Here is a 13,930-nt window from a genome sequence, read left to right on the forward strand (position 1 = left end):
CTGTTCAGTGTCTAAATCAGGAGGGTCAAACATGCAGTTCGGGGGCTGAATCAGGCCCCTGGAGGGCTCCTATCAGGCCCCTGAGCAACTGGCTGTCATCTGTTTCCTTCCTATAGCTTGCCTCCTCCTGCATAACAGCTTGCTTTGCAAGGCTTGCTCAATTGCACAGGAGCTTTGGAGCAAAACCTCTGTTTTCTCCATTGGCTGAGGCTCCTCCCTTGCGGAAGAAGGGAGGAGGAATAGCTTGCTTTGCCAGGCTCTCTCAATTGCACAGCAGAGCTACTGAGCCAAACCTCTCTTCCTTTTAATGACTGAGGCGCCCATGCCCCCACCCCCATCCTTGGGGAAGGATCCAGTTCCTTGGATCCCATGGGAGAAATACAAAAAAGCACCTTTAAGACCAATGAGTGCTAACGTTTTAAGCATGTTTTAAGTTTATATATATATATATATATATATGCCAGGCGTGTGTTGGAAAATACCTGGAGACTTTGCGGATGGAGAGGGTGAGGGGAGGGGCCTCAGCATGGTACAAAGCCATACAGTTGACCCTTCAAAGCAGCCATTTTCTCCAGGGGAGCTGATCTCTGCCAGCTGGAGATCAGTTGTAAAAGCGGGTGAACTGCAGGCCCCACCTGGAGGTTGGCAACCCTAAGATCCAGTGGGTGGAGGCTGGAGGGTGTGGTTGGAGAGTGGAGGGACCTCAGGCGGGTATAATTCCATAGAATCCGCCCTCCAAAGCAGCTATTTTCTCCATGGGGACTGATCTCTGTGATCTGGAGCTCAGTTGTAATCTCAGGAGAGCTCCAGCTGCCACCTGGAGGTTGGCAATCGTAGCTGTATATATTTCTGTATTCTGGTTTCAAGGGTTGGGATGATCCTGTTTCTTTATGGATACTGGAGCCTAAAAGTATTCCTCTTGTTGTTTCTTTGACAGCATACACACATGCTGGCTTTACGCAACTAAGTGAATAAAAGACAATATACAGGGACATGTCAATTCAGTCCATGGATTAGTCACCTGGGTTTTTTACCAGCTGCTGTTTTACAGCTTATTTTCAATACATGCTTGCTGGTTTTATGGTTTGTTTTATATTGATCATAAAAACAATAAACATATATTGAAACAGACCATAAAAGAGCAATAGGTAAAAACATGTTGCTAAACCATTGTCAGGCCTGGCAGATAGGGCATAATCCAGCTAACAAGAAGCCCTGTTTAAGTCTCATACGGTTGCCAACTCTGAGTTGGGAAGTTCCTGAAGATTTGAGATCGGAGCCTGGGGAGGTAACTTGGAATTCAAAACCGCTGTTGTTTTTTTAACAGAAGAGACTGGAGTCTCAGATTGGTTTACAATCTCCCTCTCCTCACAGCAGACACCCTGCAAGGCAGGTGGGGCTGAGAGAGCTCTGAGGAAATGGTGACTCCCAGGGTCACCAGCAGTTACATGTGGAGTAGAGGGGAATCAAACTCAGTTCTCCACTTTTAACCACTACACCATGCTGGCTCCAGTGGAACTGATCTCTGTTGTGTGCAGATCCGCAGTGTGGTGGCACATCTTATTCCCACATTGGCTTTGATGCACTACAGAGACCCCATGGAAAGGCCCTTAGGATGGAATGGTGACAGGTTCCAAGTTTGAAAGGCCAACCCATTTCACTGTCAGCAGAATATAATTTGCAATATATTGTTATAATAATATTTTAAAGAAAGATTAAGAATATTACAAAATACAAACAATACATCGCTTTCCCCCCCTTCTCCTCCCTCCCCTTTTCTTGACCCCCGCCGGTGTTTACTTAAAATTAAAAAAAAAACCAAGGTAACTTAACACATCAAGAATCTCTATTTTAAAACCTTATAATAATACGGAAGAAATAAAAACAAAGAATAAGAAAGGTTAACTCTATAAGTTCTTCATTTTTCAATAGAAAAATTTTCCCTTTATAAACTCTAGTCCATTATTCCACCTCCTTCAGCTTTTATAAAAAATCACTAGTGTCCCCTTACTTTCCATTGTTTTTCAACATAATTTTGAACTTTCTCCCATTCCTTCCTGAACTTCTCCAAATCATAGTCTTTTAAGATTCTTGTAAGTTTGTCCATTTCACTCCATGACATAACTTTTAAAATCCAATCCCATTTTTCTGGTATTTTATCTTGCTTCCACAATTGCGCATATAAAGTCCTTGCAGCTGAAAGCAGATACCACACCAACATTCTATCTTGTTTCAGAAAACTTTCCATTTGTAATCCCAACAAAAAAGAGCCTGGAGATTTCATAATGTCATAACCCAAAATTTTTGACATTTCTTTTTGAACCATTTGCCAAAATTGCTTTGCCTTTTCACAAGTCCACCACATATGGTAGAAAGATCCTTCATGTTTTTTACATTTCCAACATCTATCTGACACCTGATTATTTATTTTTGCCAGTTTCTTAGGTGTCATGTACCATCTGTACAACATTTTAAAACAGTTTAATGTTATAACATGTCGATATCTTCATAGAGTTCTTCCATAAATACTCCCAAGATTCCATTTGTATTTCTTTGTTAAAGTTGATTGCCCATTTTATCATTTGAGATTTGACTACTTCATCTTCTGTAGACCACTTCAATAATAATTTATAAATCCTTGAAATCAACTTTTCATTATCGCCCAACAGCATTTTTTCTGATTCTGTTTGCTCTTGTCTTATGCCTTCATTTTTAATATCCTGCTCCACCAAGCTCTTAATTTGTTGCAATTGAAACCAATTATATTTATATTGTAATTCCTCAGCTGATTTTAGTTCCACCTTTCCTGCATGTATTTTAAATAGTTGATTATATGTTAACCACATCCCTTCCTTTGTTTCTGAGGATAACTTTATTACTTAAGTTGGCACAATCCGTAGCAGCTTTCTCTCATCACCATATTTTTTATATTTCAACCAAGTACTTAGCAAATTTCTTGTTATATAGTGGTGTGAGAAAAAACCATCGATCTTATTTTTCCCATACAACATTTCCCGTATAAAAATATTTCCATGGCCTTCTAAAACCAAGTTTCTTATTTAATAATGTCATCCATTTTTAATCCATACCAAACACACTGCATCGTGGTACAATTTTAAAGCCGGTAACTGAAAACCACCCCTTTCTTTTGCATCAGTTAAAATTACTAATGTACAGGAAATGAGGAGTTTTTTTTTTTTAAGAGAATGAGGGATTTGGGGATACAGAATAAATGAAGAATTGTTATGGATTACAAATTAATATCTTGGAACATAAATGGACTAAATTCACCGCAAAAAAAGGCTACATTTCATTGGATCAAGAAACAAAAGTGTAACAAAAGTATTACAAGAAGTACATATTAAACAATTGGATTACAAATATTTATGGAATAAACAATTGGGTAAGGAATTTTTTTCCTTGGCTAAGGAGAAAAAAAGGGGAGTGATTTTTTTATGTTAAACAGGAATTGGATCAAAAATGGTTTTTAAGGACAATGAAGGAAGATATTTAGCTGTGGAAGTGACAATAAATGATAAAAAGACATTGTTGTTGGGGTTGTATGCCCCAAATGGGGCGAAGAATTGACATGTTATGGATAACGAAAGATCTTGGACTTATGACGAAAAAAGTAGAGATTCTTCCTAAAGTCGGGACTGATCACAATCCATTGATGTGGTTGGCAAAATGTGTGAAAAAGATTAGGAGATGGAGAATAAATGAAGATTTGCTACAAAAAGTCGAGACAGTTGTGTCTCTAGAAAAAAAACTAAAGCCTTCTTCCAAATAGATGAAAAGGAGGACATTCAATTTCAAACTTTGTGGGACGCGTACAAAGCTGTAATGAGAGGTATTTTAATTACAATGAATAATAAAGATAAAAGGGCCAAAGAGAAACAAATGGTGGGCATTCAAAAAGAGATTGGGAAGAAAGAAATGAAACTTAAAAAATGACCAAGGAAAAAGAAAATAATAAGGGAAGTTACAATATTGCAGAATCAATTGAGACATCTGTTAAATAAAGAAGTAGAATGGAACCTTAAGAGACTTCAACTTGTTTAATATGTACTTCTTGTAATACTTTTGTTACACTTTTGTTTCTTGATCCAATGAAATGTAGCCTTTTTTTGCGGTGAATTTAGTCCATTTATGTTCCAAGATATTAATTTGTAATCCATAACAATTCTTCATTTATTCTGTATCCCCAAATCCCTCATTCTCTTAAAAAAAAAATCTCCTCATTTCCTGTACATTAGTAATTTTAACTGATGCAAAAGAAAGGGGTGGTTTTCAGTTACCGGCTTTAAAATTGTACCACGATGCAGTGTGTTTGGTATGGATTAAAAAAAATCTCCTCATTTCCTTTACATTAGTAATTGTAATCTTTCCTCCATATTCGAAATTTAGACCTTCAGGCAGTATCCATCTGTATCACATTTCATTCTCCCGCAATTTGTCAGTTATTTTTTTGTACAATCTTCTGTTGTTTATGACCTTTTTTGGCAGCTCTTTCATAATTCTTACTCTTAAGATCTTTCCCACCATGTGTCGAAATTTGGACAGACCACAAAAACTTGGAAGCGCTCATGGGGCACCCTAAGCTAACGGGGAAGCAGATCCGATGGGCAGGCTTCTTTGCCAAATTTGACTTCACCCTGCGGCACATCCCCGGAGCAAAGAACTTTTTAGCCGACGCCCTCTCGCAGCTTCCCCAGCACGAGAGCCAGCGAGAGGAAGTGATAGACTCTCTAATACCCCCCGAAGCAGTGGCGGGAGCGGAGCAAACCCAGTCAAAAGCAAGCCCCAAAGGACCAAATCCTTGGGGGGGGGGGGGGGAATAGACTGATAGTGGAAAGCGAGAAGGAGGGAGAGGATCGACCCGATGGCTTGCTAAAAGGAGAGGGAGGGTTCTGGTACTATGAAGGAAAACTGTACGTTCCCAAGAGCTTGCAGTTGGAAGTTTTGCAGCACTGCCACACTAACAAAGCTCTCCGGTCACTTCGGTTATGTAAAAACCCTCCACCTGGTGAACCGGCAGTTTTGGTGGCCCAAAATGAAAAAGGACATTTCCGATTTTGTACAAACCTGCCCAACGTGCCTCATGGCCAAAAGAAGGGGGGGCAAAGTGCCAGGGCAGCCGCAGCCCCTCCCCACGGCTGAGAGGCCATGGTCGGTGGTATCAATGGACTTTATAGTAGAACTGCCCCCCTCCCAAGGGCGGACAGTGATCCTCGTCCTGGTGGACACTTTCTCTAAGCAAGCCCACTTTGTCCCGTGCCGTAAACTACCCACGGCTAAGGAATTAGCGTATTTATTCTTCCTGCACGTGGTCCGGGTCCACTCATTCCCTGATAAGATCATTAGCGACCGCGGACCACAATTCGTTGCCAACTTCTGGTGGGAGTTTTGTAAACTGGCGGGAATGGAACAAGGACTGCCTACCACCCGCAAACCGACGGACAGAGTGAACGGGCTTCTAGAACAGTACCTAAGATGCTATATAAATTTCCAGCAGTCCAATTGGGTGGAGTTGCTGCCATTTGCAGAGTATGGGTATAACAACAGTCTTCACAGCTCCACCAAAATGACTCCCTTCCAGGCGATGAATGGCTACAAGGGAAAGCCGTTCCCTTCACCGCCAGGGGGGGGGCAGATGATTCTAAGCCCACAGACTGTCAGCAATGGTGGGGCCACCTGGAAAAGACTTGGAAAGTAATCCAGGAGAATCTAGAGGTGGCAAAGAGGGACTACAAAGCCCAGTTTGACAAAAAGCATAGTCCAAGCTGGGACTTCAAGTTGGGGGAGACAGTGTTTCTTTCAACTAAAAACTTGCCGTTGCCACAGACCTCCAAGAAGCTAGCCTACAAGTTCCTGGGACCTTTTAAAATAAAGAGGGAGATCAACCAGGTGACTGTAGAACTGGACTTGCCCAAACTATTTAGTAAAGTGCACCCTGTTTTCCATTGCAGCCTTTTGCGTTGAGATCCGGGTGGGTCGAGGTGGCACCCTCGTGGTCCGGAGCCCAAGCCCATCTTGGTGAAGGGGCAGAAGCACCACGAAGTCAAGGAAATCCTGGACTCTAAGATCCAAAGGGGGGTGCTTTACTACCTGGCGCGCTGGCGCTATTTCCCGCCCAGCTGTGACGAATGGGTTAAAGCCTCTGATCTAAATGCTCCGCAACTGCTCAAGCAATTTTACCTACTGCACCCAGACAAACCCCGAGCAAGAGCTTGGGGGGGGCAGTATGTCAGGCTCTGTTTATTAATGCTATTGCCAAATGCTGATTACTAACCATGTTGATAAATACCTAGATATGCTCACTAACACAGGGGTCGGGGTAGTGAAGAGGGAGGGGGGAAAGTAGAGAGTAGCTTCCCAGGAATATCAAAGGTTGCCAAGGCCTCTTTGAAGTAGAAAGTAAGTGCCAGATTCTCACCTCCTCCCTAGAGGCAGCAAGGACATTGCCTCCGGGAAAATGTAACCACCAACGGAAAAGATAAGGGGGAACGTTGGGAAAAATCTCACATGCAAAAGCAGCCTTTTGTTTTGGGAATTGAGGTGTAGAAACAACCACTTTGATGTAGAATGTTAAATATCAATGACTTGAACTGATCTCCATCAGTTCCAATGCCTTCCAAGCTGGAGTAACACTGAAGTATCCTATAAATGCAACTTTGTTTCAAATACCAAGTCTGCTTATTTGTGAGCTTCAATGAACCCACGCCTGACACCATGTCTCTTGAAATAAATTTTACTACCACATCTCTTGGTAGTTTGTTTTTCTTGGCAAACATTGAGTTGACCCTGTATATGTAATCATAAAGATAACCAGATTCATCAGGTTCTATTTCCAAAAACTCAACAATAGTGTTTATTATATATGTCTTTAAGTCCTCTCCTTCATTCTCAGGTACACCTCTCAGACGTATCTGGTTTTGCATTAACTTACAGTCTTGCAGAGCTACTTTCTCCTGCAATTTATTAATCATGGAACCTTGATCCTTTACCTTATTTTGCACCACATGTACTTTATTTAGTGTTGCTTGTGAGTCCTTTCTGAGATCCTCAATTTCTTTTTTAATTTATCTTCACCACCTCAGCACTTGTTTCAATATCTTTTTCTAATTCTTTAATTAATTGCTTCTTAGTGTCCATTATTAGTTCTTTCATCACTTTGACCAGTCTTGCCTCCATAGCATCCAGTTGATCTTGTATTTTAGGCATTATACCTTCCTCAAGTGAAGCAGCCCTTGCGCGTGTCTGTTTTGTTGCCGGCTTATGATCTGACATTACTATGTCCCACTACCAAAATAGGCTCTTAAATTGATCTCACCAAAGTCAAATTAAACCATATAGTTTTATAGATTAGGAGATGCTCTTTTCAATGAGGCCAAAATCGCCGTTCTCAGGGCTTCCTGACTCAAGATATGATTTTTTAAAGTTTTAAAAATACACAAAATGGCGTCCGCGATTTTTCAAGCCCTTTTGGAAGATTTTTTCTTTTTCACCAAAAAGCCACCAAAATCAGTTCCAATAATATAATCCGATATGTTTCACTTTGTAATGTTGTTCTCTGCCGGCTCCACTAATTTTTAAAGTCTTAATCTCTTTTCTTGAATATTTAAATTTTTTGACCTTCCTTTAATGGCTGCCGCAACTTCTCTATGGTTTTCAAGTCCTAGTGAAGGCCAGGAGGTTTAAAAGTTCCCTTCTTTTAATGGCTCCTTCCTGTTTTTCTTTCCACGAAGTCACGTTTCGATGGTTGAGAGATCTCGCGATACTTGTATGATGCCACTTCCTGTAACATCTTCCAGCTCAGCAATTCAGTGACGATGGAGGTTTTTTGTAGAAACCACAAGTATTCCAAACAATAGTTGTTTTTCGTCTTTTAACTTTGCTTCTTAAATGCCAAAAGTCCCGAAATTACCCCCCTTCACTTATTTACAACTTTAGAATAATGTAGTTGAGTCCAAATCTTAATCTTTATCTCAGATAAAGTTGATTTTAGTCCCAGAATGATAAAGATCTTCTTACCTTGCAGCCCAATATATCCTTGTTAACACCGTTTTTGTCAGTGATAAATGTTTAGATATTAGAATAGTCCAAAGAAAGCTTGAGACGTGATGAATTTAAGTCAAATTAATGACCACGGATGTCCTCTGTAGACACTGGAGTGCAATTCTTTGCTGGGTACCCTTCAAAGCCCATAAGGAACCACAGTGGGACTCCTCATAAGCCAAAGTAAACCCCCTCAGAATTTTCCTGAGCACGTCTTAGCCTTTTCTCTCACTGAAAAAAGTAGGCAGCAGGCGCTGAGGTCACCTTCTCTACCCAGAACAGAGGCTCCGGTCTGCTCCTCTTTGTGTTTCCATCATATGTTTCCATCATATTGAAGTGATAACATCTATGCCAGCTGTCAACAATCTCTGCATCCATCCTGACCATACGAGGTTAGATTGAAATCTACAAAAAAAAACTTCTGCTTTGCAGCAAGAGACAAAACACAAATGTGAAATGCATTTCCATTCCTCAACAAGGCAGAAACTGGAAACAACGTGCAGTCATTTTCATACAGATCAAAACCAAAGTGCTCAAAAATTAAATGCTGAAAGATGCAGACCAAAGAGATGTCATATGTTCCTTAAATTACATTTGGGGAAAAAAACCCCTTACAATGCTGTTAAATAATTTGTCATGGATATGTTTAGTTAAAATATAAGGGTTTTGTCTGCATTAATGAAAATTCAGGGACTGTTCCCAAGTGAACAACCAATGCAACAAAATGTAGTATTTCTCTTTGGCAATAGCCCATAAAACATTCATGCTTATGTAACAGTATTAGAGTTCTTATTCTTTGCAAAGTGAAGTTGCTATTTATTTAGTTTGATATATGAAATATGCCTACACTGAATTTATAGCAATACAGGGAGAGAAATATTTTTTCACAAAAACACATTTAACCAAAATTACAAATGGAACCTGTCCAGGGCAATACAGTCTTTTCTGGAGTGCATCAGACCTAGTCAATGGCACACAGCGGCGTTGTGAGGACATCGGTCTGGTCACAGTGGCCTACAGTGAGCAGCAAGAAGTCAGGGCCTAATCCAGCTTTAGGCATGTATGACATGTTGTGGATGTGGGGATGGACAGCCCCATCCATTTTCAAGTACTTGAAGGGCTGTGAGGAAGAGGATGGTGCTGAGTTGTTTTCTGTAAAGTTTATTTTCATAGGGGAAATTGCAGGTGAGAATTTTTGGTGGAACATCTATCTGGACATTACCATGAAGAGCTGAGGGGGGGGGGCAGAGTTATTATGTTCCAGGTTGCCCTCACCCTTTCAAAGAGTCACTTTCCCTTCTGCTTGCAAAGGTGCACTATTGCCTTCCGGTATGGGTTGGTAGAGAAGTGGAAAGCAAAAGGAAGGTGGGTGGAGGTTCTGGGATGTGGGTGGTCCCAGCAGAGGGGTGCATATAAATCTATGGCACAGCCTCATTTGGAATACAGCATACAGTTCTGGTCACTGTGACTAAAAAAATATATAGCATTGAAAAAGGTGCAGAAAAGGGCAACTAAAATGATTAAGGGGATGGAACACTGTCCCTATGAAGAAACATTAAAGAAGCTTGGCCAGGGATTCTGGAGGTTTTGTGGTGTGGGGGTGTTGCCATCTTCTGAGCATGGAACAGCGGTTGTGTGGGTGGGAGGTATTTGTAAATTTCCTGCATTGTGCAGATGGTTGGACTAGATGACCCTGGAGATACCTTCCAACTCTGTGATTCTAGGTTAAGAGTCTTTAGCTTGGAGAAAAAGCAACTGAAGAGTAACAGGATAGAGGCTTACAAAATTATGTGTGGAATGGAGAACACAGAGAAAGAAGTACTTTTCTCCATTTCTCACAATACAAGAACTCAAGGCCACTCAATGAAATTAATTAATAGATTTAGAGATATAAGAAGAAATTCTTCACCCAAAGAGTAATTAACATGTGGAATGCACTGTCGCAGGAAGTGGTGGCAGCTACAAGCATAGACAGCTTTAAGAGGGGATTGGGTAAGCATATGGAGTGGAGGTCCATCAGTGGCTATTAGCCACAATATATAGATGGAACACTATGTTTGGGGAACTGATGTTCTTTATTCTTGGTGCTTGGGAGGGGGGCAACAATGGGAAGGCTTCTGGACTTCTGGCCCTGCTGCTGGACCTCCTGATGGCACTGGGTTTTGGCCACTGTGTGACACAGAGTGTTGGACTGGATGGGCCATTGGCCTGATCCAACATAGCTTCTCTTAATATGCCAGCAGTGAGGAAGTGGCATGAGACCCTTCCTAAAGAGAGTAATTTAAGTGGATGGGTGACTCCTTAGGCTGGAGTACAGTGGTCAGGTAATTGGCAGGGAGAATGGGATGAATAATTGGATCATAGAGAACGATGAAACAAAGATTCTTTGGGACTTCTGATTACAAACACCTGGACCAAAATACTCCTGATATCACAATTGTAGGGGAGGGGGGAGAAAGAGAAATAGGGTTTGGATCATTGCCATTGTAATCCCAGGAGACCGCAGAATGGCGGGGGCGGGGGGAGGAATAGGAGAAGATCATGAAATAACAAGGTGGAGATAGTTAGAGCACCTCTGGGAGAAGAAAGTTACCATTGTGCCAGTTGTCACTGGAGCCCTTGGAGCAGTGCCTAGAAGTCTCAAGAAACACCTGGATATTGTAGGAATTGAGCAAATAACACCAGCTCAGCTCCAGAAGACAGTGTTGCTTGGAACAGCAAGAACCCAGTAAAGAAACATCTACACTTCCCAGATCTTGAATTGCAGAACACCATCTATGAGTCAAATACCTGATTATGCCACTTCTTCATTGTCATCATCATCTTCTGTGAGCTAGGATTGCCACCTCTGGGTTGGAAAATACCTGCAGATTTTTTTGGGGTGGAGCCTATGGAGGGTGGGGTTTGGGGAGGGAAGGTAAGGGAGATCAGCAGGGTTCAATGCCATCCCCTAACGAAGCTATTTTCTCCAGGTGAACTGATCTTGGTTGTCTGGAGGTCAATTGTAATAGTAGGAGATCTCCAGATGTCACCTGGAGGTTGGCAGCCCTACTGAGTATTTGCAAAGTACCTTCCCTTAGTGCAGGGGTGGCCAATGGTAGCTCTTCAGATGTTTTTTTGCCTACAGCTCCCATCAACCCCAGCGAGCATGGCTGATGGCTGGGGCTGTTGGGAGTTGTAGGCAAAAAACATCTGGAGAGCTACCATTGGCCACCCCTGCCTTAGTGCATCACGCAGCTATCAAGAATGGTTTCAACAGGGCTTTTTTGTTCTTTTGAAAAAGCCCAGCAGGAGCTTATTTGCATATTAAAATATGCAATGGGCCTATAGGATAGAATGGAGAGTTTGGGCCACCACTGTGTTGTGACCCCAGAGAAGGGGTTTTAAAATTTAAAACTGCATTGGTGGCGACTTCCGGGGAAGGAAAATGCCGAGCTGAGCTGTCTTTCATAACGGGAGCAGGCTGAAACTTTTGTTCGGGGTAGTAGAGGGCAAATTAATGCCTACTGCCTACTTTTCTCAGTGAGAGAAAGGTCCAAGTCTTGCATGGAAACTTTGATAAGAGATTTACCTTGGCTGAAAAGGAGCCCTGGAGGGGACTTCTTTGAGGCTTTGAGGGGTCTCGTGGAGTCTGCATAATCAGCGTCTGCAAAAGTTCTCAGAGTCATTGATTTGACATAAGCTCATCAGGATCCTAACCTTCTTGGACATTTCTAAACAATTAAAGCTTTGAAAGACCAGTGGAAACTTGGATAAGTGGAGAAAAAGGTACAGAAGTTTTCTTTTCATTCCGGAGCTATTTATAGCTTAAAGAGACGAAATTAAAAGGTGGGGAAAAGAAAAATAGAAAGCTTGCAAGAAGAAGAAGGAAGGGGTGAAGTTTGGATTGTTTAAATATAGACAGTGCTAAAAACTGCTAAAAAGTGAAAAGGAATTCATTGTTTAGTCTACTTGTGGTTTTGTGGTTTCGAAGCAAAAGCAACTGCGTCACATTGGAACAGACCTGCAGCACTTCTGAGCAAGACAGGAAGTACGTCAACTATCGTGAGATCTTCATGAGCGTTGAAGGTGACAGAGGCAGGAAGCAGTAAAGAAAAAAGCCTACTCTATACCATAGAGAAACATCGGCAGCCATTGCTGGGAGGCCAAATCTAAAACATCGTTTTTAAAAGAATCTGGAACATTAAAAATTGTCAGAATCAACTGGAAAAGGGTAAGAAGATAAGAACTATTGGCTACATTATTTGTGGGCTCCTAGGGTAATTTTAAAAGGAAAAATTTTTTTTGAAGGAGTAAAAAACCGTGGCCGCCATTTTGGAAATTTTAGAGACATCTTTGATAAATATCTTGACTTTGGGGGCTCAGAAACCAGCGAAATTGGGCTTGCTGGAAAGGGCAAGTCCTACTCTATTGAACCTGACTGTCAGATTCCAAATTGGTGAGGTCAAAAATTTCGTCATTTTTTAAAAGGGTAAAAACTTTTAAAAAATCTATATCTTGGCCTAGGAAGCTCAGAGGAAGATAGAATAAAGTTTAACTAAAAGAGTAAATTCAGATCTTTTGAATTTGGTAGTTAAACCTGTAATTTGTGAGACCAAAATTTTTGGTATTTTTATATTTTTTTATTTCTTCTATCCCTTTATTTTTTGCCTAAATGTCTGAACCCAGGCAGACCCGACAAAGGGCTCTCTCATTAGAGAAAATGCAGGACCAATTGGATGCCATGGAAGCCAGAATAATGAAAGGAGTTAGGAGAATGATAGATGAATCAAAGGAAGAAATTATCACAGAGATTAAAAAAGAAGTGGATGATCTAAAAAAAAAAAAACTTTGAGGAAACAGCTAAGAAAATGCAGGGTGAAAGAGAAAGTAAAAGTACATGACACCACCTTGTTAAAAATTCAAGAAAAAATGACAATCCACGACTGTAAATTAATGGAAACTCAGATACGTCTGAGAGGAGTACCTGAAGCAGAGAATGGAGATTTGAAAGGATATATAATAAAAATAATTGCAGAATTTTTAGAAGAAGACCCTGATGAGACCAAAAACATGTATGATCACATGTACAGAGTTAATTCACTTTTTGCCAAGAAAAACAATTTACCAAGAGATGTTGTTATAAGATATATGACAAAGGAAATGGTGGGAAGGATCATGAACAAAAACTTTGAAAAGTCACTGATAGTGGGAGGCAGTAAAGTGAGAATCATGAAGGAGCTGCCAAGACAAGTGATAAACGACAGGAGAACATACAAAAAGTTGACAGAAAAACTGAAAGACAATGGCACGAGGTTCAGATGGATAATACCCGAAGGTTTGAGCTAATGATAAGGATAATGTATTTGTTTCAAACTATTCCTATTGTGAAAGATGCTAAACAGTTCGATAAATGGCGAAGGAAAATATCAGAATTTGTGTGGGCTGGGAAGAAACCAAGGATTAAAATGAAAATCTTGACAGATGCAAAAGAGAGAGGTGGATTCCAATTACCAGATTTGAAATTGTATCATGAAGCAGTTTGTTTAGTATGGATGAAAGAATGGATAACGTTATTAAATAAAAAACTTTTAATGTTGGAAGGCCATGGAAAAAAATTTGGTTGGCATGCATACTTATATTATGGAAAAAAGAAGATGGATGGCCTTTTCTCTCACCATTATATAAGAAGTAATTTACTAAATACATGGATAAAGTATAAGAAATATGGTGATGAGAGGAGACCTTTGTGGATAGTGCCAGCTGAAGTGATAAAGATAATGGCTAAAACAGCCAAAGAAAAACGGCTATCATACAATCAGTTATTAAAAATGCAAAGTGGAAAAATAGAACTGAAAACTGCAGAAGAACTGAGTTACAAATATGATTGGTT

The sequence above is a fragment of the Heteronotia binoei genome, chromosome 1, assembly GCF_032191835.1.
Source record: "Heteronotia binoei isolate CCM8104 ecotype False Entrance Well chromosome 1, APGP_CSIRO_Hbin_v1, whole genome shotgun sequence".
NCBI lineage: Eukaryota > Metazoa > Chordata > Lepidosauria > Squamata > Gekkonidae > Heteronotia > Heteronotia binoei.